The following is a 27,000-nucleotide window of genomic DNA, read 5'->3' on the forward strand; positions in this document are numbered from 1 at the left end:
ATCAGTTCCAATGCACATTAAAATTACCTGATAATCGGGTTGCCTCTCCGCATAAATGGGTAAATAATTTTCTTCTTATCTAACTTCTACCCACATTTTATCGCAGATAAAAACTTTAAGAAATCATGAATGTCAAATTTTCCACGGCTAATCGCATTCTCTGCTTGATTTGCGTAGAAGACCGATCATTTGGGGAGTGATTACACATGAAAACACATGTACCAGTACCGACTTGCCACACGTAAACGAACATTACACATGTAGCAGGCACTCACAACTGCATAGACAGACAGGAGTTGAACACACTTTCGCTTGCTTCTCCCTTGCTCTGTAACAACATTCACAATACGAGAAGTTTGCAACGAAAATCAGACCATTCACCAGCTCCATAATTTTGCTTTTCCCCAGTCACTTCTCGAAAAGTAACCCGAGGTTCTACGTTACTAGTGCACGCAAAGAGACGTGTTCATTTCGGAAAACGCTTGCGTGTCAGCGAGAAGTCTATAGTCAAACGACAAAGTTTTCTGAAGACATATTTGTCCATAATATTGCTCGTGACTGAGCAAGTGTAGGGTATGTAAAATGTGCATTGCAAGCACGCGTGTTAAGCATACAATGCATGTACTGTACGTACATACACATTGTGTGTGTCAATTGTGAATGAGACTTGTTCTTCGGTTAATCGGGTACTCCGCTTAGTCGGGTAAGAAACGCTCTTCCCGAGCCTGCCCGATTATGCGGAGAGTACTGTATATATATGTATATATATATATATATATATATATATGAAGAGTTTGTTCGCAAAAACCGATAAGTCCAATTTTGAAGATTTTGAAGGACTGTCTCTGTCATAAAGTACAAAATAATACCTCTTAAATGATATATTGGTCACTACATATAAAGGTACACTTTTGAGGTTATGGTCAAAAGAAGCAAAATTTTTCTTATTATTCTTTCTATTTTTCTTGACCTTAAATCGCAAATATCTCCATTTGGCAAATATGGACATATCGGTTTTTGCGAACAAACTCCTCATATATACATATAAGCCTCTTCATGCCACGTTCGATGCAGTTGCTCACAGTTCTGTTCATTCAGAAGTTCTGTTGTCTGAGTGGACACTCTCTATATTCAGGTCGCTTAGTGAAATTAACGTTACACGGCGGATAAAAGCATTGAATGTGAAGAGATGACCCCTAAGTACCTATACCCATAGATATTAGAGTATATACCCTCTGGAATTTTTTTACTTTCATATACATGCTGAATTTTAGTTTGCCGAAAATTTCGCGTGCATGAAACTTTCACAAATTTCGTGAGGAACCAAGATTCGCGAAAGCAAAATGTGTTCGATTCTAAACAATAATTCATTGAGTGCCAGTGGCAATAGGCGGAAGTTCCCTTAAGCAGAAAAGATCATAGGCTCCAATATGTAATGTACTATTCAAAGTTTAGCTACGAATATATCAAAGGGGCTTGGGAGAGTAGGGATATCAATGACCCTTGAAAAGCCCCCATTCAACTCTCTATCCCCCTCCAGCATTAGGAAACGCTCTCCAGCCCCGTTGATATAAGGTCTACCAATTAAGGTCTAGCAATAGTACATCACACCGTGCCACCTCGAAAGCACTTTCTATTTAGAAAAAATATATATATAAACAGCCAATTATCGATTAACCTCCCCCCCCCCCCCATGTTTCAAATACTGTTGGGTTCATGTGGGGAGTGACCTGGGAACCGATGACTTGAAGGGGAGGGGGAGTCCAAGGGTCAGTGATCTTTCTCCCCCCCCCCCCTTCCCCCTTGATATTAAAGAACGTAACGATTCCCAAGCACCTTTGATTATGATACGTCGCTAAACTCGGAAAAGTGCGTTACATACATTGTGATACCTCAACAGCATTCTCTCTTCATAAATCGGTAATTAGCTCAGCCATCTCCATGTTTTAAAAGCTTTATTGATTACGGAATTTCAGATTGAGTTCATATTTTCCAGTTCCATGAAATGGAAAAAAAAAATAATGATGCAAATGTAAACCTCTTTAGGTTACTATACTCCCTCAGTTGCATACAAACATTGTAAATTGTGCTTACATTTTTGCTTCTAGTAACCGTTTGAGTATTTGAGTATCAGGTTAGAATATCGTGTTTGTTTCTGGCATACCTGTGGATGTGCATTTCTAGTAGAGCATGTAATACTCCTTCGTTTTTAATGTGTAAGTCAGGCGAAACACAGAGGACCCGTACGAAAAATTCAAATCATAACCTATCCCCGTAACATAACCCCGTATGAAACATCTTTTGTAAATCCACTTTTCATGGTGAGGACAGCAATAAATCCTCGTCTGTCGAATAAATGGCATAGAGAATGAAGGGGAAATAATGGACAAGTGCTGTTCTGATACATCATGAATATTGAGACTTCCCCCATCAACATGATCGACTCTTTCGTTTTGTTTTTGTCTTCACTGACAAAACATTCCGGCATGTTAAATATTGTCAAGTAACCAAAACACAAATTATACACCTTTGAAGGGCATGGCTCGTAACTTATCAGTAGGAATCAGTTGTGATGTTGGGGTATCATTGTTCCAATCATTGTGGGATTCATTTAAGAGTACATTATATATATCTATTGTTGTGTGAAAATCATTTGCTTCAGAATGATCTCATATTCAAGTAATGTGCAGTGTAATGTTTCCAGGTTAGCATGCCTGTACAGCGACGGGGCATTGAATTGCATATTACTTGAATATGAGTTTTTCACACAACAATAGATGCATAATGTACTCTTAAATGAATCCCACAAGGATTTGAACAATCATTCCACAGCATTCCCACTCATCAGTTACTAGCCATCCCCTTTAATTCTTTAAGGTAGTTTGAATAACACTTGTTCTTACGTTAAGTTCGTCTGTTGTAAAATGAATGCAATATACTACATATGAAAAAAAAAATGACATAAAATGACTTCATGATGAAGGGTAAAACGACAGAATATTATATATGTATATATATATAAATTGTTACTCTTACCCAGTCGAGTTTTAAACCAGCAGTTGTTCTGAAATTAGGCGCCATTGCGCTCCCTCATCACTCCGTGTACCGTATGGGAGGACAACATCAAAATTGACCAGAAAGAATATAACTGTATGTAATCAGTCTCCGCGTGTTATTCATTCCGTGCGTCAATGGACGAAACTATCTGCTACTGGGTGCACACGACTCTTTATTTCGTTATCCAGCGAGCGTTCATTCTGCCATAGCAATGTTCCGCATTTGTTTATTCTTTTTAATTTGATTTCGCTGAGTACCGCTCCATCGAATTTCGCTGGGTTCACCACAGCTGATCCATTATTTCACAAGTTCCTTTAAAAGCAGTTCAAGAGGAGGGCCTACACTTCCACTTCACAGCAAGGGTCTTCTAAAATATTGTTCTGACATTGTTAATTTATGGTCATATCTATTTTCACTACACCATCAGAATCCACGCCAATCATCTATAAAGCATATGGGCTTTTAGAGGTAGACACAGAGCGATGTTCAACACTGTGATAACAAACGGTCTATATACAGTACACATAGTGATGCACGGGTTTGGTAGTGTCAGTAGGAAACTGTGTGCGAAAGATAAGTTTTATGCAATGTTTAACCCTCGAGGAGATGCCGAGACAGTGGGTTTTGACCAAATACCACAGTTACAGCAATGAGGTTCGAGAGATGGAGTTACAGCTGACTATAATAGTATTTAATCAATCACTGTCAGTTTTCTATGGATAGTTAAAAAATTCCACCGGTGCATTTGTGCCTTTGATGTTCGATACTTGAAGCCGCCATCTTTCTGAGCAATCTGAAGTTTCATTTTTAACGCTAACATAATATCGGGTATATGCTGCTTGTTTATATGTCAAATGCAATGGAATATCACCTAATGATAAAGCATATAAACCTAGAGAGGGGCCGTCAAAGGCGGCAGACCCACGCCTAAGTACAAAGTCGGGGTAAACATAATGTGCATTCGGTCATCTACCAGAATTCGGCCACTTAATTGCCAGTGTGCTTTATCACCAGCCAGTGAGTTCTACCAAAGATCGTACACTGAAGTGTACGATCTTTGGTTCTACAGTCACATCACACGCAAATCACATCATTACACATACGGTATTAAAACTCATTCACGTACAGGAAAGTCCTTAAGTCTCCTCCAAAAATCCATCGAAAATCCCAAATTCCACCGTCAAAAGTGCAGAATCGGAACTTTTCCAAGCGCGCGCGAATTAAGTCCATTTTTAAGAGTATTGTCTACGCGACGGGTCGCGGAAAAAGCGCTAAAAATCGAGAAATACGCCGTTTTCTTGCGGGATATTTTGATTATAGCAAGCCGAGAGTGTGATGATATCAAAGGTCGTATGAGTGTACGATCTTTGATGGTATCCACAAAAGCGCAAAAGAAAAACAAAATTTACGTACCCCCTAGGCAATTACCCCTATGATTAGTGTCTACGGGAATTATTCAATGCAAGGGTTGAATGCAAATGTCTACTGCACCAGTATTCGGCCACCAACGAGCGCCGCAACGTCCCCGGTGCAATTTTTTCACCAACAGTGTAGAGCGCGATGCATTTTCAGCGGCCTTGCACACGCATTGACATTGAGCACGCATATCGTGCAGTGTGACTGCGACCGAGCAAAATGCTCCTCCAACGAAAAAAACAATCAATGTTAATTTGAAAAATCATCAAAATACGGGCCAGTTTGTGATGACGGAGAACGAACTTTCATAAATCTAGAAGGACATAGTCCCTCAAATAGGCCTAAACGTAAATTTCGGAATTCTTACGAACATTTGAGCAGCGAAGTCGGATCGTTGGGGAGTTTATGTTTTCGTATGGTAGCGGAAAATCGCAAAGTGAGAAACGGGAAATTTTCGGAATGGTCACTATACCATGGGGTCAAAACTTCAAGGTCACACAGAATTTGCAAGGGTCAACCGATTATCACCAAAATCTAATCGATTCTTTCCTGCCATTATCCAAACATCCCCATAACATTTCGTGCAAATCCGTTTACCCGTTCTCTTGTTATCTTGTACACAAACAAACAAACAAACAAACAAACAAACAAACTAGAGAGGGGCCGTCAAAGGCGGCAGACCCACGCCTAAGTACAAAGTCGGGGTAAACATAATGTGCATTCGGTCATCTACCAGAATTCGGCCACTTAATTGCCAGTGTGCTTTATCACCAGCCAGTGAGTTCTACCAAAGATCGTACACTGAAGTGTACGATCTCGTACACTGAAGTGTACGATCTTTGGTTCTACAGTCACATCACACGCAAATCACATCATTACACATACGGTATTAACACTCATTCACGTACAGGAAAGTCCTTAAGTCTCCTCCAAAAATCCATCGAAAATCCCAAATTCCACCGTCAAAAGTGCAGAATCGGAACTTTTCCAAGCGCGCGCGAATTAAGTCCAGTTTTAAGAGTATTGTCTACACGACGGGTCGCGGAAAAAGCGCTAAAAATCGAGAAATACGCCGTTTTCTTACGGGATATTTTGATTATAGCAAGCCGAGAGTGTGATGATATCAAAGGTCGTATGAGTGTACGATCTTTGATGGTGGACCCTTTGATGGTATCCACAAAAGCAAAAAAGAAAAACAAAATTTACGTACCCCCTAGGCAATTACCCCTATGATTAGTGTCTACGGGAATTATTCAATGCAAGGGTTGAATGCAAATGTCTACTGCACCAGTATTCGGCCACCAACGAGCGCCGCAACGTCCCCGGTGCAATTTTGCACCAACAGTGTAGAGCGCGATGCATTTTCAGCGGCCTTGCACACGCATTGACATTGAGCACGCATATCGTGCAGTGTGACTGCGACCGAGCAAAATGCTCCTCTAACGAAAAAAACAATCAATGTTAATTTGAAAAATCATCAAATATCAAAGGTCGTATGAGTGTACGATCTTTGATGGTATCCACAAAAGCAAAAAAGAAAAACAAAATTTACGTACCCCCTAGGCAATTACCCCTATGAAATAGTGTCTACGGGAATTATTCAATGCAAGGGTTGAATGCAAATGTCTACTGCACCAGTATTCGGCCACCAACGAGCGCCGCAACGTCCCCGGTGCAATTTTGCACCAACAGTGTAGAGCGCGATGCATTTTCAGCGGCCTTGCACACGCATTGACATTGAGCACGCATATCGTGCAGTGTGACTGCGACCGAGCAAAATGCTCCTCCAACGAAAAAAACAATCAATGTTAATTTGAAAAATCATCAAATATCAAAGGTCGTATGAGTGTACGATCTTTGATGGTATCCACAAAAGCAAAAAAGAAAAACAAAATTTACGTACCCCCTAGGCAATTACCCCTATGATTAGTGTCTACGGGAATTATTCAATGCAAGGGTTGAATGCAAATGTCTACTGCACCAGTATTCGGCTACCAACGAGCGCCGCAACGTCCCCGGTGCAATTTTGCACCAACAGTGTAGAGCGCGATGCATTTTCAGCGGCCTTGCACACGCATTGACATTGAGCACGCATATCGTGCAGTGTGACTGCGACCGAGCAAAATGCTCCTCTAACGAAAAAAACAATCAATGTTAATTTGAAAAATCATCAAAATACGGGCCAGTTTGTGATGACGGAGAACGAACTTTCATAAATCTAGAAGGACATAGTCCCTCAAATAGGCCTAAACGTAAATTTCGGAATTCTTACGAACATTTGAGCAGCGAAGTCGGATCGTTGGGGAGTTTATGTGTTCGTATGGTAGCGGAAAATCGCAAAGTGAGAAACGGGAAATATTCGGAATGGTCACTATACCATGGGGTCAAAACTTCAAGGTCACACAGAATTTGCAAGGGTCAACCGATTATCACCAAAATCTAATCGATTCTTTCCTGTCATTATCCAAACATTCCCTGAACATTTCGTGCAAATCCGTTTACCCGTTCTCTTGTTATCTTGTACACAAACAAACAAACAAACAAACAAACAAACATACAAACAAACAAACAAACAAACAAACAAACAAAAAAACAAACAAACAAACAAACAAACAAACAAACAAACATACGGAACCCTTTACATAACCCCCTGCCGATTTTCATCGGCGTGGGTAACAAACAAACTAGAGAGGGGCCGTCAAAGGCGGCAGACCCACGCCTAAGTACAAAGTCGGGGTAAACATAATGTGCATTCGGTCATCTACCAGAATTCGGCCACTTAATTGCCAGTGTGCTTTATCACCAGCCTGTGAGTTCTACCAAAGATCGTACACTGAAGTGTACGTTCTTTGGTTCTACAGTCACATCACACGCAAATCACATCATTACACATACGGTATTAACACTCATTCACGTACAGGAAAGTCCTTAAGTCTCCTCCAAAAATCCATCGAAAATCCCAAATTCCACAGTCAAAGTGCAGAATCGGAACTTTTCCAAGCGCGCGCAAATTAAGTCCAGTTTTAAGAGTATTGTCTACGCGACGGGTCGCGGAAAAAGCGCTAAAAATCGAGAAATACGCCGTTTTCTTGCGGGATATTTTGATTATAGCAAGCCGAGAGTGTGATGATATCAAAGGTCGTATGAGTGTACGATCGTTGATGGTATCCACAAAAGCGCAAAAGAAAAACAAAATTTACGTACCCCCTAGGCAATTACCCCTATGATTAGTGTCTACGGGAATTATTCAATGCAAGGGTTGAATGCAAATGTCTACTGCACCAGTATTCGGCCACCAACGAGCGCCGCAACGTCCCCGATGCAATTTTGCACCAACAGTGTAGAGCGCGATGCATTTTCAGCGGCCTTGCACACGCATTGACATTGAGCACGCATATCGTGCAGTGTGACTGCGACCGAGCAAATGCTCCTCCAACGAAAAAAACAATCAATGTTAATTTGAAAAATCATCAAAATACGGGCCAGTTTGTGATGACGGAGAACGAACTTTCATAAATCTAGAAGGACATAGTCCCTCAAATAGGCCTAAACGTAAATTTCGGAATTCTTACGAACATTTGAGCAGCGAAGTCGGATCGTTTGGGAGTTTATGTTTTCGTATGGTAGCGGAAAATCGCAAAGTGAGAAACGGGAAATTTTCGGAGTGGTCACTATACCATGGGGTCAAAACTTCAAGGTCACACAGAATTTGCAAGGGTCAACCGATTATCACCAAAATCTAATCGATTCTTTCCTGCCATTATCCAAACATCCCCATAACATTTCGTGCAAATCCGTTTACCCGTTCTCTTGTTATCTTGTACACAAACAAACAAACAAACAAACAAACAAACAAACAAACAAACAAACAAACATACGGAACCCTTTACATAACCCCCTGCCGATTTTCATCGGCGTGGGTAACAAGTTGTTCAAACTCACCAGAATCTCGCTCTCACTGTCACAGTATAGCATCGATCGCGAACGTCGACCGTGGAATCTGCAGCAAAACCACGTGCGTGATGTGGACCATGATATCATGACATGTGTGATGGTACGTGTTACAGTGTATGTACAGGCGTACATAAATATGCGCCTGGCTACAGCGCTCGCTCGCGTACAGAACGAAAACTAGCCACTGCACTGGGCAGCCCTGCGTGACTTATCACCAGCCTGTGAGTTCTACCAAAGATCGTACACTTTTAGTGTACGATCTTTTGTTCTAAAGTCACATCACACGCAAATCACATCATTTCACATACTAGAACACTCATTCACAACACGAAAGTCCTTTAGTCTATTCCAAAAATCCATCGAAAACCCCAAATTCCACTGTCAAAAGTGCAGAATCGGAACTTTTCCAAGCGCGCGCGTTTTAAGAGTAACATGTTAGGGTCTACGGGTCGCTGAAATAACGCTAAAAATCGAGAAATACGCCGTTTTCTTGCGGGTTATATAGCAAGCCGAGAGTGTGATGGTATCAAACGTCGTATGAGTGTACGATCTTTGATGGCATCCACAAAAGCGAAAAAGAAAAACAAAATTTACGTACCCCCTGGGCAATTACCCCCCTACGGCAATTATTCAATGCAAGGGTTGAATGCAAATATCTACTGCACCAGTATTCGGTCACCAACGAGCGCCGCAACGTCCGCGATGCAATTTTGCGCCAACAGGGTAGAGCGCGATGCATTTTCACCGGCCTTGAACACGCATTGACAATGAGTGCGCATATCGTGCAGTGTGACTGGGACCGAGCAAAATTATTTCATGATTGAGGAATGCTCCTCCAACAAACAAACAAAAAAAAGAATCAATGTTAATTTGAAAAATCACCAAATACGGGACAGTTTGTGACGACGGAGAGCGAACCCCGAACTTTCATAAATCAAGAAGGACATATTTCCTCAAATAAACGTAAATTTCGAAATTCTTACGAATGGTGTTGAGCAGCGAAGTTGGATCGTCTTACGAACAGAGTTGCATGCAGCGAAGTCGGATCGTTTGGGAGATACGCTTTTGTATATTTTTTTTTGTTTTAAAGAATATTTTATTCTTCATCAATGGGAAACATAATATACAAACAAATTTATACAAAATTCTCTGGACCAATTTCATAATCCTTCACATCAGTGGGTACAAAATTTATACCAAAACTTTACATCAGTTTCATATGTTTTGACACACTCCGATACATTTTTTTCACAATCCATTGATTTTTTTTTGTTTTAAAGAATATTTTATTCTTCATCAATGGAAACATAATATACAAATAAATTGATACAGAAATCTCCGGACCAATTTTATAGTCCTTTTCATCAATGGATGCAAAACTGATATCAAAACTTAACATTGATTTAGCATGTTTTGATACACTCTGGTACATTTTTTTCACAATCAATATACACAATCCATATATAAACATCTCTTCTTTTCTAATTTTACATTATTAATTCCTCAATCTCTTAACAATTTTTTTCTTTCATTACATAATAAATGCTATTAACTGAATCACTTACCCCAAAAATAATTTCTTTTCAGCTTTCATACAATCCAACCTAAAATATCAATATCCATTGATTGAAGTTTTTTGTTAAAAAAAACAAAAACAAAACAAAACAAAACAACCCCCCTCGCCATCCCCCCCACTACTCAATACCCCCGTCCATTCTCCCTCTTACTACCCCACCCCATCCCCCCTCCCCCTTCCAAAACCCCCATCACAACAAAACCTCAAAAGCAACTGAAACCTGTGTGTCCTGACTTACATTATAACACTTAATACGAGTGCGTGGAAAAGGCATTTCCTGGTGGATGTACGGCAGACCATACTCTGTTAAATAAACGCAAAGCAAATTCTCAATTCTTTTTCCGGTTTTCCCACTTTTGTAAATGTATTGACAACGTATTACGTATAACTGCTAATTTTTCTTCTTCTAACCTATCCTGCTCTATAGACCTTTTGATGAAAAATTCCGTTGGGGGTGTCTTATTTTTCCTTCCTAAAAAAAGCAATTTCTTCACCAAAATTATAACATGGTTAACTAACTGAGCTTTTCCTTTATCTGGTAGCTCTATACCAAAAAAGATCTCTTCCCAGCTCAACTGTTGCAAATCAACATATTCAAAGAAAGTACTACATTTTCCCCAAACTTTCCTAGCAAAATCACATGTATAAAATATATGTTTATACGTCTCTTCCTCTTTATGACAAAAAGAACATAAATTATCATTTACGAACTTAAACTGAAATAATTGATAATTTGTGTACACTATTCCATGCAATAATCTATATTGAAAATCCCTCAAAACAGAACTCAAAGTGCTACTTCTTATCCTACTAAATATACATTTTATATCTCTATTAGAAAAATCACAAAAATATAAATTTCTCATTTTTTCTATCACCGAAGAATCATCACTTACTTTCTTCACTAATTCAACATAAATGTCTTTAGAGGTAATCTTTTCCAGAGGAATTTCCTTCCCATTTCTTATAAAAGTCATTTCATCTACATTTGTATTCTTCTCTACCTCTGTGTTCTCTATATTCCTTTTCCAACCAACTGGAAGCGCTTCATATATCTTTTGAATACTCAAAATATTCAAATAATTAAATCCTTTATTATAAAAATATTCAACCGAAAATAATTTACCATTCCTATCCATTATATGTTCCAATCTAAAACATTTTTTCAAAAACAATTTTTCATCAAAACTGCATTTTCCCTCAATGCGAATCATTTTATTATTAAACAAAACTTCCTTCCTTATTTGGTTATAATTACCCCTGAAATCCCTTGTTTTCACCCATGTTTTCAACAGATCCCTGTAAAATTCCGGTATAGACAAATTCAAAAGATAGATAAAATAGTTACAACAAAATATAAATTTACCTCCAATATGTTTAGTAACAAACTGAAAATATTGTTTCCATTTCATTTCTTGTTTACCATAAAATAACCTTTTAACCCACATTACTCTTTGAGCGTCTATCAATGATGAAAAATGCATAAATTTTACTCCCCCGTGTTCATAATCTAATACCAACACAGTTTTTTTTAATTTTTGGTTTCCCTTGCCAAATAAATTCCCAAACAACCAAATCCAATTCTTTATATACCCATTCTGGCAAAGGAGTTAGAGACCCCACATATATCAATTTAGAATAAATAAAAGTCTTCAATAACTGAATTTTACCAACTAATGTCAAATCTCGTTGCTTCCACCATATTAATAATTTCTTTATTTTACTAAGTATTTCTTTATAATTCAATTTTTCTTTCACCTCTGGATCCAAAGTAAAGTATACCCCTAAAATCTTTAACTCCGTCACTTTTTGTCCAAAAGAAAAATCATAAGTACTATCTTTACTACTTCCCAATTCTAACACTTTTATCTTATCTTTATTAAGTTTAAGTCCAGAGACCCGTTGAAAACAATCAAAAATAAATTCAATCCTCTTGATTGACTCAAAATCTTGTACCAAAAATGTAATATCATCCGCATAAAGCACTTGTCTAACTTCATTCCCTCCAAAACATAACCCTGAAATCTCCTTGTCTTTTCTTATCGAATGCGCTAACACTTCGATACATAAAATAAACAGATATGGTGACAGTGGATCCCCTTGTCGAACCCCCTTTTCTATCTTAAAATACCCTGTCGATTTACCCCCGTTAAAAACACAGCTAAGAGCATTATCATAAAGAGTAGAAATCCATTCTCGGAATACAGGTCCAAAACCAAAATATAACAGGGCCTGTTGTAAAAAACTGTGAGCAACGGAATCAAAGGCTTTTTCGAAATCAATTGCAACCAAATAACCTGGTAACTTAAAGTGGGAAGTATGGAAAATCATGTCATCAATAATACGTATTGCTTCACCTATATATCTACCTTTCAAAAACCCCAATTGATCTTCCATTATAATTTCCTCTAAAACCTCTGTAATTCTCATTGTTAAAACTTTAGAAAGAATTTTATAATCCACATTTAATAAAGTAATAGGTCTATAATTCTTAATCTGCAAAACATCTTTACCTTCTTTTGCAATCAAAATAACCATTGCTTGTCTTTGGGAAGCCGATAGTTCCCCATTATGATACGCTTCATTTAAAGCTTCTACTACTAATTGTCCGATAACCGGCCAAAATGTTCTATAAAATTCAACCGTTAACCCATCATTCCCTGGTGATTTATTCAGTTTCATTTTTTCCAACACCTGTATACACTCCCTTTCTACTATTAACCCTTCACAATAATCTTTGGACTCCTCAGATAACCTGGGCAAATCCTCAGAAAAAAACACATCATCTGAATTCAAAACTACATCTGATTTAGCATACAATCTACTATAAAAATCCTTAATTTCATTAATTATACCAGTTTCATCATAAATAATATCACCCTTTTCATTAATCAATTTTTGTATATTAGTTTTTCTTCTATTTGACTCCATTAATTGCGTAAAATATCTCACATCTCTTTCTCCTCCTTCATACCAAGAGGCGCGGGAGCGAATCTTAACTCCTTCCTTATCATAATCATAACTAACCTGTAATTCCCTTTTTTTTTTTCTTCAAGTCTCTTACATACTTCTTGATTTGGCTGAGATATCAAACTATCCTCCAACTCTGCTACCTCTCTTTCCAATTTTTCTCTACTTTCCTTTCTATTTTTAGACATTTTCTTAGAGTATGTTTGTGTAAACTGACAAATTTTCCATTTCAAAAAATCCCAAAGTACTCTTTTATCCTGAATCTCTTCCTGTAAATCTCTCTTTAATTTCAAAATTTCTTCCTTCATTTGCTGAACATAAACCATATCATTACGTAAACTGTTATTAAATTTCCAATAAGAACTTCTATTTCTTATTTGATTTTCCCGGATATCCAAAAACCCTAACCCTATTGCGGAATGGTCCGGAGCAATTGAAGACATAATTTCACATTTAACCACAAAGTCTACTAAATCTTCTGAAATTAACCAATAATCCAATCGACTTTGCATGAATGGTACTTTCTGTCTATATGTAAATTGCTTTTTTGTTGGATTTCTCTTCCTCCAAATATCTACTAAATTCCATACTTCCATAAAATTATCCATTTCCAAATTAAACCTACTCTGACAAATTGACTTATTTCTACCAACATAATCACACTCTTCATAACGGATCATATTAAAATCCCCTCCCATTATAACAGATACCCCCTCTCTATTCATTTCCCTCAATTGTCCCTCTAACTTCTTTATCATTTGTATTTGCTCTTTTTCTTTTCCTCTAACAGGAAAATACACATTACATAAAATCAATCTTAACCCTTTCAAATTACAATACATCAATATATATCTACCTTCTACATCACTTACCACCTTTTTCATTTCCAATTTTACTAACGAATTAACCAAAATCAAAACTCCTTTACTATGGGAGGTTCCATGACTATAAACACATTGACCGTTCCATTCCGATGTCCATTTATCTTCTACATCTCTTGTACTATATGTTTCTTGTAAAAATATAAAATCTGCCCCTTTCTCCTTACACCAAGCAAAAATTCTCTGCCTTTTACCCTTTTCTCTTAATCCCTTGACATTTAAAGAAACATAACTACTTTTTCCCTCTCTATTATGCGCCATATACACACAAAAAAGTGAATCTCAGATTACTGACGGGAGTGACCACGACAGCAATCCGTAACAAAAATTTGATGTGCATTTCACCATCCACCACGAAATGCCCCCTGGTAACCAAAGAGTGATAAAAACCCCACAAACGAAGAAGAAAAAGAAAAAAAAAAACGCACTCGTCCTTAACCCTTATACCTACCCAGCAAAACCTACCCTATCTAACCAATTCCCCACCTGGATCCCCAATAAAAAGAAATATAACCCTACAATCCACGCACTGACACCAATGAAGCTCAGTACCCTCCAGCAGCCTCTCCTCCTCCCCCGCACTACATTGCGTTAAAAAAACCCTCCATTCATATTTTAAATTCTTACCAACAAGAAAAAAAGAAAGAAAGGAAAAAAAATCCTCTCAAAACTTATTTATAATGCCCTTCATCACATGCCAGCATTATCCCTACAGCTTAAAAACAATAACCGCAACCCAAAACTAATCATCACCCTACTCACCGATGTGCATAATGTCCCCACTACCCGTGTGTCGTATACACTAAACCTAAACCTTATACACACGCGCCAAAAAAAAAAAATAAAAAAAAATCCAAGTCCATAAAACCACGCCTCCCTTGCACAAAGGTGTGCTTATTATTACCACATACATTTTCCTCCATGCTATCTCCCTACGCCCCTAAATCCAGCACAAAACGTAACTAATTAACGTAATAGCATAAACACACAAACTATAATAACCGGACTCACACATAGAACGACACGCCCGGACATGATGAAACTCGAAATACACGAAAGTACCTTCCACAACTGGGGGCATTAACCTAGAAAATCAATAATTAATCACAGACCGAATTAATCTTCCATCTATTTGTATACCGTGCCTATTGTGACTGCATAAAACAGATAAGAAACTTGCGTTCATTACAAATTTCATACCGATACACATCATACATGTATATGCGTACCTATCAAACTTCATAGGAGTACATGGGTTGTTCAATACAACCTGACCCTTACGCAAGCCGGGCTCCCCAAACATAAGTCTTCCTTGCCCGCCAAAATATAACCCAGCACTTTTTACCTCAACATTGACCAATGGCCTCCATCCAAACCATAAATCCATGTTAGAATGTATTTAACCGGCTTTCCTCCCTAAACACATTGCACCTGAGTTATTTCCCGATACACACATTTGATTCAAGACCATAGACAGTAACATAAAAAGTCAGTAATTAAAGCACAAACGACATGAAAAGTACCCTGTTTGTATACCTTAATACACACATTTCCCGAAACACACATTTCAAAACCTTAGGCAGTAACATGAATATTTGGTGATCAAAACATAAAAGATGAAACCTTCCCTGTTTATATATCTTGCATGATCTGTTCACAACCTGAACCAAACAGAACCCAAACTTATCTGCACATGTGGAGTATGCATGCATTACCAAATGTCATACTGATAGCCCTTGGCTTATCGAGTGCTCATGCCCGTGAACCCTTGTGCCTACATAACCTGAACTTCATTTCCTCTGGTATAACACTTGAGATATTCAATACTACTCCGACCCTAACATGAAATAGAGCTCTCGCCCCCAAACCTCTGGCTCCTTCCAGAACATTGCAAAACGAAAGAATCTGCATATTCATAAATGCACATTTCCTCTTCTAAAGCTCTGTGACACTCCAAGTCAAAACACCGGCGTCGAGCATTTCTAATTAACATAACAATTAATCCCATCAAATAAACCCGTTCTGTGTGCACTGGTTGTCGTTGATTTTACTCTCTCTAAGGAACAATACACTCTTGGCAAAGTGCTCTTCATTCTTGCATATTTTCTCGACCAGAAAATAATAGATGTAGTTAAACACACAGGTCAGTAACTCGTGCAGTGTAAGTCTTGTGCGGCACAAACAGATTCCACCCCGGGGGCACTGACTTGAAGTATCAATAGATGTGCCCAATCATAGAGAAAGCAAAAAAAGGAAACAAGCCCCATCACCTGTTTATTTTTATACATTGATGTGCACTATTGCTACCAAAATACCAAGAACCATTTCCTTTATACTGCATATGCGTTGTTGCTCAATTTGCACTTACACATCGGTAATTAAAACACAAAAGCAATGAAAAGTACCCCGTTTATATACCTTGATACACACATTTCCCGAAACACACATTTCAAGACCTTAGGCAGTAACATAAAAAATCTGTGATTAAAACATAAAAGAAATGAAACCTTCCCTGTTTCTATATCTTGCATCTGTTCACAGCTTTAAACAAACAGAACACAAACTTATCTGCACGTGTGGAGTATGCATGCATTACAAAATGTCATACTGATAGCCCTTGGCTTATCGAGTGCTCATACCCGTGAACCCTTGTGCCTACAAAACCCAAACTTCATTACCTCTGGTATAACCCTTGAGATATTCGAATACTAACCCGACCCTAACATGAAATAGAGCTCGCGCGCCCAAACCTCTGGCTACTTCCAGAACATTGCAACACGAAAGAATCTGCATATTCATAAATGCACATTTCCTCTTCTAAAGCTCTGTGACATCCCAAGTCAAAACACCGGCGTCGAGCATTTCTAATTAGCATGACAGTTAATCCCATCAGATAAACCCGTTCTGTGTGCACTGGTTGTCGTTGATTTTACTCTTTCTAAGGAACAATACACTCTTAGCAAGGTGCTCTTCATTCCTGCATACTTTCTCGACCATAAAATAAGAGATGTAGTTAAACACACAGGTCAGTAACTCATGCAGTGTAAGTCTTGTACGGCACAAACAGATTCCAACCCAGGGGCACTGACATTGACGTATCAATAGATGTGCCCAATCATTAAAAAAAAAACCAACCAACCAACCAACAAATAAACCCCATCACCTGTTTATTTTTATACGTTGATGTGCACTATTGCAACCATAATACCAAGAACCATTTCCTTTATACTGCATATGCGTTGTTACACAATTTGCACTTACACAGCAGCATGGCTTGTTTGAGTGTACGTGACCATTTCAATAGGAGATAAGAAAAAAAAATCCACTCCAAAAGCAACCATTGCTTTCAACTAAACCGAAATCTGAAAAAAGCAAAGAAGAAATGTAGAAATCCCCTCGAAGTCTCCCTGCTACTCCGAAATCCCTCCTAACTTATTTATCTTTAGAACTAATTTATAAAAAAAGAAAAAAAGGGGGAGGGGGATGAGAAATCTTTCCAGTCCACCAATTTAACTTAATATCAATCTGGAAGAGAGAGAGAGAGAGAGAGAGAGAGAGAGAAAGAAAAAAAAACTGGTTGCCTTTAATATACAACTCCGTGTGCTAATTTTCTGTTTAACTGCTTCATCATATACACTGTATATAACCAGTTAACGCTATCTGCAACAAATTATTACTTTTACTATTAAATGGGCACTGCATCCCGTTTCTCTTGCTGACATACATTGGTGTATACACACTGGTTGCTCGCTATTGATCCTACCCTTTCTGAGGAACCATGCCCTCTATACCATGATCCTCATTCATGCATACTTTCTCAAACCTAAGAAACATAATTAAGCACCCAGGTCAAATTACACAACATGCAGAGTATAGGCCATTATAACGGCCCAGACACCTTGTACCGAGTTGTACAAATACCAAAACCACCCTTACATAAACTAAAAGCTCCCGCTCCCAGAACCACTCCTCCCGGAATCATTTCAAAACGAAAAATCTGCATAATCCTTGATGCACTTCTAAAGCTCTGTGACCCCCAAAATAAAAAACCCGGCATCAAGCATTTCTAATTAACATGACAGTTGATCCAATGACATAATCCCGTTCTGTGTGCCCTAGATGCCGTTGATCTTACTCTTTCTGAGGGACTACTGGAGTATACACTCTAAACCAAATGGTCTTTATTCATGCATACTTTCTCGACCAGAAAATAATAGACGTAGCTAAATACACAGGTCAAGTAACTCATGCAGTGTAAGTCTTGTACGGCACAAACAGATTCCACCCCGGGGGCACTGACTTGAAGTATCAATAGATGTGCACTTGCACTTGCAGCACATGTCCTTTTAAGAATGTACATGACCTTTTCAAAGATCATTAATGCACATTCCTCTTCTAAAACTCTGTGGCACCCCAAGTCAAAAACACCGGCATCGAGCCTTTCTAATTTGCATGACAGTTGATCAAATCAATTAAACCCGTTCTGTGTGCACTGGTTGCCGTGGATACACTTTCTGAGGAACTATACAGATGCGAAATGCCCTTCATTGATGCATTCTTTCTCGACCATTAAATAAAAAAAACATAGGTGCCTATAGTTAAGCCCACCGGTCAAATAACTCATGGAGTGTAAATCCTGTACGATACAAACACTTCCAACCAGGGGGCACTGGCTTAGATGTATCGATATTTGAGCCCCAACAAGACAAGCACACACATAGAAAAAACAAACAAACAAACAAACAAACAAACATTACCTGTGCGCATATTACTATAAATTAATGATGCGCACTATAGTCTACTAACGCAACAACTCAAATATACCGCAATTCGTTTTGATATACTAAATAATGTGCCTTCGTTATCTTGTATGTACTTACAACGCCTAGCTTGTAAAAATGTGCATGTCCTTTTCAAAGGGAGATGAAAAATATTTCCACTCCAAAAACATCTTCTACCAACAATCACTAGACCAAAATCTAAACTCCTAATGCAAGCAGACTCCTCAGAGTCTCCCTGCTATCACAATGATCCCATCAAACCTATATATTTATCTTTAACGCATTCATAGAAAACAAAAGGGACAAGAAGAAACTCTTTCCACCCACGAATTTAGCTTCACGAGAATCTGAAAACAAGGTCTAATTATCTCGTGCAGCTCGTCTTCTAATTAAATATTATTTAACTACTTCAACCTTCAAAACAGTATAATACCCGCAAAAAAAACTAACAACAGCTTTTCCTTATACTTTTGCAATTGAAAACGTATTGCCTCCCGTCTCTCTTGCTTCTCTCCAGAACAAATATACATATATTCCCTGTAGCACTGTTTACATGCCTGAACTATTCCATTTCCATTTATTCCAACTGAATTACTCTTTTTTTTCTCTCTTAATACTGAAGTGGAGATAAGCACGTAAACATACCTTTCTTTCGCTATATCCAGTTCTAACACACCTCTACATAATGAACTCAAATTCCAGACCAATGCATCCTCCCTTTATAAATGTGCATGGTTCCTCAGTTCAAACTGAAGAAGAAAAGAAAAAGAAAAATCTTTGAAAAAAGGGTAAAATACAAATATTTAAGTTTACCACCTTTCTGATACCAGAACACATATCGATGGAGTTCAGAAGTTCGTCGTGTGAAAATGTCTTATGAATACATCCGATGATTTTTCCGCTAGGGAAAACATTATCGTTTGCCTAGCCGATCTAAAAACCAGTCAGTAATGTTCCAAACTTTCCTGTGTTCGTCTCTGTTGCTTCTTACTTGCTTTTCCTCGGTAATTTTCATCAAAAACTTCATCAGACTATTAATCTATCAACTGTCTCTTTCGTAGAATTGAAAAAAAAAAAAAAAACAACATCCTAAACTAAGTACTTGGTTTAATCCCTAACCTGCATCTGTCATTTCTCCTCCGTCAGGCGTCTTTCATACCTACTGCTGCGGCGGCTGCTCAAAAACATTCCTATGGCGGTTTTTCTTCGAAAACATCATGAGAATTTATGCTCTAAGATTGTATTCAAAATCAGATAATCTAAGTTACACTTGCCCTCCTTCTTCCCGGCTGATTCCTACCTCCATCCTTTCGTTTGTAGTTGCGGTTGCATCCATTTGCTGCGGCTGCTGCTGCCTCATTGCCGAAGTGTCGGGACGGTTCTTCCTTGCATGTTCGGTGCGAAGCTGAATCCTCCTTTCTCCTTTCCCCCAGCGCTCGACAAAACTCACTTGCTGCTCTTTTGGGAGGAAGACCCGGTCGACATACAACTTCCAAGGTTCTGCCCGGGAAAAGTACGCGAGCTTGCCTGCCGCCCGGGCGGTTTTTAGCGCCGGTAACTGGGACTGCCGTTCGCGTCTGACCCGGCGCGCCGATCGACCAACAACACTGTTTATCGGCGATAAACACTGTTTATCGAGCGATAAACACTGTTTATCGAGCGATAAACTCTGTTTAATGTGCATGTCCTTTTCAAAGGGAGATGAAAAATGTTTATCGAGCAATAAACTCTGTTTATCAAGATGAAGCTCTGTTTATCACACCTTTATCAACTGATAAACAGAATTTTTCTCGATAAACACCGTTTATCGGCGGTCGATAAACAGTGTTTATCACAAAAAACTCTGTTTATCGGTCGATCGATAAACATAGTTTTTTCGTCGATAAACACTGTTTATCACTTGGTCGATAAACATAGTTTTTCTCGATAAACACTTTATCACTTGGTCGATAAACATAGTTTTTCTCTGTTGATAAACAGTGTTTTTCGTTCGATAAACACTGTTTATCGCCGATAAACAGTGTTTTTTCAGTGTTTATCGCCGATAAACAGTGTTTTTCGGCGATGAACAGTTAATCGGCATTATTGATCAAATGGCGCGCCATATTTGTATGGTAGCGGAAAATCGCAAAGAAACGGAAAATGTTCGGAGTGGTCACTATACCATGGGGTCAAAACTTCAAGGTCACACAGAATTTGCAAGGGTCAACCGATTATCACCAAAATCTAATCGATTCTTTCCTGTCATTATCCAAACATTCCCTGAACATTTCGTGCAAATCCGTTTACCCGTTCTCTTGTTATCTTGTACACAAACAAACAAACAAACAAAAAACAAACAAACAAACAAACAAACAAACAAACAAATATACGGAACCCTTTACATAACCCCCTGCCGATTACATCGGCGTGGGTAACTAGCCACTGCACTGGGCAGCCCTGCGTGACTTATCACCAGCCTGTGAGTTCTACCAAAGATCGTACACTTTTAGTGTACGATCTTTTGTTCTAAAGTCACATCACACGCAAATCACATCATTTCACATACTAGAACACTCATTCACAACACGAAAGTCCTTTAGTCTATTCCAAAAATCCATCGAAAACCCCAAATTCCACTGTCAAAAGTGCAGAATCGGAACTTTTCCAAGCGCGCGTTTTAAGACTTAAGAGTAACATGTTAGGGTCTACGGGTCGCTGAAATAACGCTAAAAATCGAGAAATACGCCGTTTTCTTGCGGGTTATATAGCAAGCCGAGAGTGTGATGGTATCAAACGTCGTATGAGTGTACGATCTTTGATGGCATCCACAAAAGCGAAAAAGAAAAACAAAATTTACGTACCCCCTGGGCAATTACCCCCCTACGGCAATTATTCAATGCAAGGGTTGAATGCAAATATCTACTGCACCAGTATTCGGTCACCAACGAGCGCCGCAACGTCCGCGATGCAATTTTGCGCCAACAGGGTAGAGCGCGATGCATTTTCACCGGCCTTGAACACGCATTGACAATGAGTGCGCATATCGTGCAGTGTGACTGGGACCGAGCAAAATTATTTCATGATTGAGGAATGCTCCTCCAACAAACAAACGAAAAAAGAATCAATGTTAATTTGAAAAATCACCAAATACGGGACAGTTTGTGACGACGGAGAGCGAACCCCGAACTTTCATAAATCAAGAAGGACATAGTTCCTCAAATAAACGTAAATTTCGAAATTCTTACGAATGGTGTTGAGCAGCGAAGTTGGATCGTCTTACGAACAGAGTTGCATGCAGCGAAGTCGAATCGTTTTGGGAGATACGCTTTTGTATATGGCGCGCCGATCGACCAACAACACTGTTTATCGGCGATAAACACTGTTTATCGAGCGATGAACACTGTTTATCGAGCGATAAACACTGTTCATCGAGCGATAAACTCTGTTTATCGAGCGATAAACTCTGTTTATCGAGCGATAAACTCTGTTTATCAAGATGAAGCTCTGTTTATCACACCTTTATCAACTGATAAACAGAATTTTTCTCGATAAACACCGTTTATCGGCGGTCGATAAACAGTGTTTATCACAAAAAACTCTGTTTATCGGTCGATCGATAAACATAGTTTTTCGTCGATAAACACTGTTTATCACTTGGTCGATAAACACAGTTTTTCTCGATAAACACTTTATCACTTGGTCGATAAACATAGTTTTTCTCTGTTGATAAACAGTGTTTTTCGTTCGATAAACACTGTTTATCGCCGATAAACAGTGTTTTTTCAGTGTTTATCGCCGATAAACAGTGTTTTTCGGCGATGAACAGTTAATCGGCATTATTGATCAAATGGCGCGCCATATTTGTATGGTAGCGGAAAATCGCAAAGAAACGGAAAATGTTCGGAGTGGTCACTATACCATGGGGTCAAAACTTCAAGGTCACACAGAATTTGCAAGGGTCAACCGATTATCACCAAAATCTAATCGATTCTTTCCTGTCATTATCCAAACATTCCCTGAACATTTCGTGCAAATCCGTTTACCCGTTCTCTTGTTATCTTGTACACAAACAAACAAACAAACAAACATACAAACAAACAAACAAACAAAAAACAAACAAACAAACAAACAAACAAACAAACAAATATACGGAACCCTTTACATAACCCCCTGCCGATTACATCGGCGTGGGTAACTAGCCACTGCACTGGGCAGCCCTGCGTGACTTATCACCAGCCTATGAGTTCTACCAAAGATCGTACACTTTTAGTGTACGATCTTTTGTTCTAAAGTCACATCACACGCAAATCACATCATTTCACATACTAGAACACTCATTCACAACACGAAAGTCCTTTAGTCTATTCCAAAAATCCATCGAAAACCCCAAATTCCACTGTCAAAAGTGCAGAATCGGAACTTTTCCAAGCGCGCGTTTTAAGACATAAGAGTAACATGTTAGGGTCTACGGGTCGCTGAAATAACGCTAAAAATCGAGAAATACGCCGTTTTCTTGCGGGTTATATAGCAAGCCGAGAGTGTGATGGTATCAAACGTCGTATGAGTGTACGATCTTTGATGGCATCCACAAAAGCGAAAAAGAAAGACAAAATTTACGTACCCCCTGGGCAATTACCCCCCTACGGCAATTATTCAATGCAAGGGTTGAATGCAAATATCTACTGCACCAGTATTCGGTCACCAACGAGCGCCGCAACGTCCGCGATGCAATTTTGCGCCAACAGGGTAGAGCGCGATGCATTTTCACCGGCCTTGAACACGCATTGACAATGAGTGCGCATATCGTGCAGTGTGACTGGGACCGAGCAAAATTATTTCATGATTGAGGAATGCTCCTCCAACAAACAAACGAAAAAAGAATCAATGTTAATTTGAAAAATCACCAAATACGGGACAGTTTGTGACGACGGAGAGCGAACCCCGAACTTTCATAAATCAAGAAGGACATAGTTCCTCAAATAAACGTAAATTTCGAAATTCTTACGAATGGTGTTGAGCAGCGAAGTTGGATCGTCTTACGAACAGAGTTGCATGCAGCGAAGTCGAATCGTTTTGGGAGATACGCTTTTGTATATGGCGCGCCGATCGACCAACAACACTGTTTATCGGCGATAAACACTGTTTATCGAGCGATGAACACTGTTTATCGAGCGATAAACACTGTTCATCGAGCGATAAACTCTGTTTATCGAGCGATAAACTCTGTTTATCAAGATGAAGCTCTGTTTATCACACCTTTATCAACTGATAAACAGAATTTTTCTCGATAAACACCGTTTATCGGCGGTCGATAAACAGTGTGTATCACAAAAAACTCTGTTTATCGGTCGATCGATAAACATAGTTTTTCGTCGATAAACACTGTTTATCACTTGGTCGATAAACATAGTTTTTCTCGATAAACACTTTATCACTTGGTCGATAAACATAGTTTTTCTCTGTTGATAAACAGTGTTTTTCGTTCGATAAACACTGTTTATCGCCGATAAACAGTGTTTTTTCAGTGTTTATCGCCGATAAACAGTGTTTTTCGGCGATGAACAGTTAATCGGCATTATTGATCAAATGGCGCGCCATATTTGTATGGTAGCGGAAAATCGCAAAGAAACGGAAAATGTTCGGAGTGGTCACTATACCATGGGGTCAAAACTTCAAGGTCACACAGAATTTGCAAGGGTCAACCGATTATCACCAAAATCTAATCGATTCTTTCCTGTCATTATCCAAACATTCCCTGAACATTTCGTGCAAATCCGTTTACCCGTTCTCTTGTTATCTTGTACACAAACAAACAAACAAACAAACATACAAACAAACAAACAAACAAAAAACAAACAAACAAACAAACAAACAAACAAACAAATATACGGAACCCTTTACATAACCCCCTGCCGATTACATCGGCGTGGGTAACTAGCCACTGCACTGGGCAGCCCTGCGTGACTTATCACCAGCCTATGAGTTCTACCAAAGATCGTACACTTTTAGTGTACGATCTTTTGTTCTAAAGTCACATCACACGCAAATCACATCATTTCACATACTAGAACACTCATTCACAACACGAAAGTCCTTTAGTCTATTCCAAAAATCCATCGAAAACCCCAAATTCCACTGTCAAAAGTGCAGAATCGGAACTTTTCCAAGCGCGCGTTTTAAGACATAAGAGTAACATGTTAGGGTCTACGGGTCGCTGAAATAACGCTAAAAATCGAGAAATACGCCGTTTTCTTGCGGGTTATATAGCAAGCCGAGAGTGTGATGGTATCAAACGTCGTATGAGTGTACGATCTTTGATGGCATCCACAAAAGCGAAAAAGAAAGACAAAATTTACGTACCCCCTGGGCAATTACCCCCCTACGGCAATTATTCAATGCAAGGGTTGAATGCAAATATCTACTGCACCAGTATTCGGTCACCAACGAGCGCCGCAACGTCCGCGATGCAATTTTGCGCCAACAGGGTAGAGCGCGATGCATTTTCACCGGCCTTGAACACGCATTGACAATGAGTGCGCATATCGTGCAGTGTGACTGGGACCGAGCAAAATTATTTCATGATTGAGGAATGCTCCTCCAACAAACAAACGAAAAAAGAATCAATGCTAATTTGAAAAATCACCAAATACGGGACAGTTTGTGACGACGGAGAGCGAACCCCGAACTTTCATAAATCAAGAAGGACATAGTTCCTCAAATAAACGTAAATTTCGAAATTCTTACGAATGGTGTTGAGCAGCGAAGTTGGATCGTCTTACGAACAGAGTTGCATGCAGCGAAGTCGAATCGTTTTGGGAGATACGCTTTTGTATATGGCGCGCCGATCGACCAACAACACTGTTTATCGGCGATAAACACTGTTTATCGAGCGATGAACACTGTTTATCGAGCGATAAACACTGTTCATCGAGCGATAAACTCTGTTTATCGAGCGATAAACTCTGTTTATCAAGATAAACTCTGTTTATCAAGATGAAGCTCTGTTTATCACACCTTTATCAACTGATAAACAGAATTTTTCTCGATAAACACCGTTTATCGGCGGTCGATAAACAGTGTGTATCACAAAAAACTCTGTTTATCGGTCGATCGATAAACATAGTTTTTCGTCGATAAACACTGTTTATCACTTGGTCGATAAACATAGTTTTTCTCGATAAACACTTTATCACTTGGTCGATAAACATAGTTTTTCTCTGTTGATAAACAGTGTTTTTCGTTCGATAAACACTGTTTATCGCCGATAAACAGTGTTTTTTCAGTGTTTATCGCCGATAAACAGTGTTTTTCGGCGATGAACAGTTAATCGGCATTATTGATCAAATGGCGCGCCATATTTGTATGGTAGCGGAAAATCGCAAAGAAACGGAAAATGTTCGGAGTGGTCACTATACCATGAGGTCAAAACTTCAAGGTCACACAGAATTTGCAAGGGTCAACCGATTATCACCAAAATCTAATCGATTCTTTCCTGTCATTATCCAAACATTCCCTGAACATTTCGTGCAAATCCGTTTACCCGTTCTCTTGTTATCTTGTACACAAACAAACAAACAAACAAACATACAAACAAACAAACAAACAAACAAACAAAAAAAAAACAAACAAACAAACAAACAAACATACGGAACCCTTTACATAACCCCCTGCCGATTACATCGGCGTGGGTAACAAAAGTCAATTCCGTTCGAAAATATGTGCACAAGTGTAAATATGACTTGTATTTTGTGAAAGTGTATGACATTTTACCCTCATGGAAAGCCGATTTTTATCACTTTTCCTTATTTCTGCCAAATGAAACTAATATGGTATCATCTTCAAGTATAGTTACCCACGCCGATGAAAATCGGCAGGGGGTTATGTGAAGGGTTCCGTATGTTTGTTTGTTTGTTTGTTTGTTTGTGTACAAGATAACAAGAGAACGGGTAAACGGATTTGCACGAAATGTTATGGGGATGTTTGGATAATGGCAGGAAAGAATCGATTAGATTTTGGTGATAATCGGTTGACCCTTGCAAATTCTGTGTGACCTTGAAGTTTTGACCCCATGGTATAGTGACCACTCCGAAAATTTCCCGTTTCTCACTTTGCGATTTTCCGCTACCATACGAAAACATAAACTTACAAACGATCCGACTTCGCTGCTCAAATGTTCGTAAGAATTCCGAAATTTACGTTTAGGCCTATTTGAGGGACTATGTCCTTCTAGATTTATGAAAGTTCGTTCTCCGTCATCACAAACTGGCCCGTATTTTGATGATTTTTCAAATTAAAATTGATTGTTTTTTTCGTTGGAGGAGCATTTGCTCGGTCGCAGTCACACTGCACGATATGCGCGCTCAATGTCAATGCGTGTGCGTGC

Source organism: Diadema antillarum, unplaced genomic scaffold (assembly GCF_040938485.1).
Source record: "Diadema antillarum isolate AM-2024a unplaced genomic scaffold, OU_Dant_1.0 scf00000014, whole genome shotgun sequence".
Lineage (NCBI taxonomy): Eukaryota > Metazoa > Echinodermata > Echinoidea > Diadematoida > Diadematidae > Diadema > Diadema antillarum.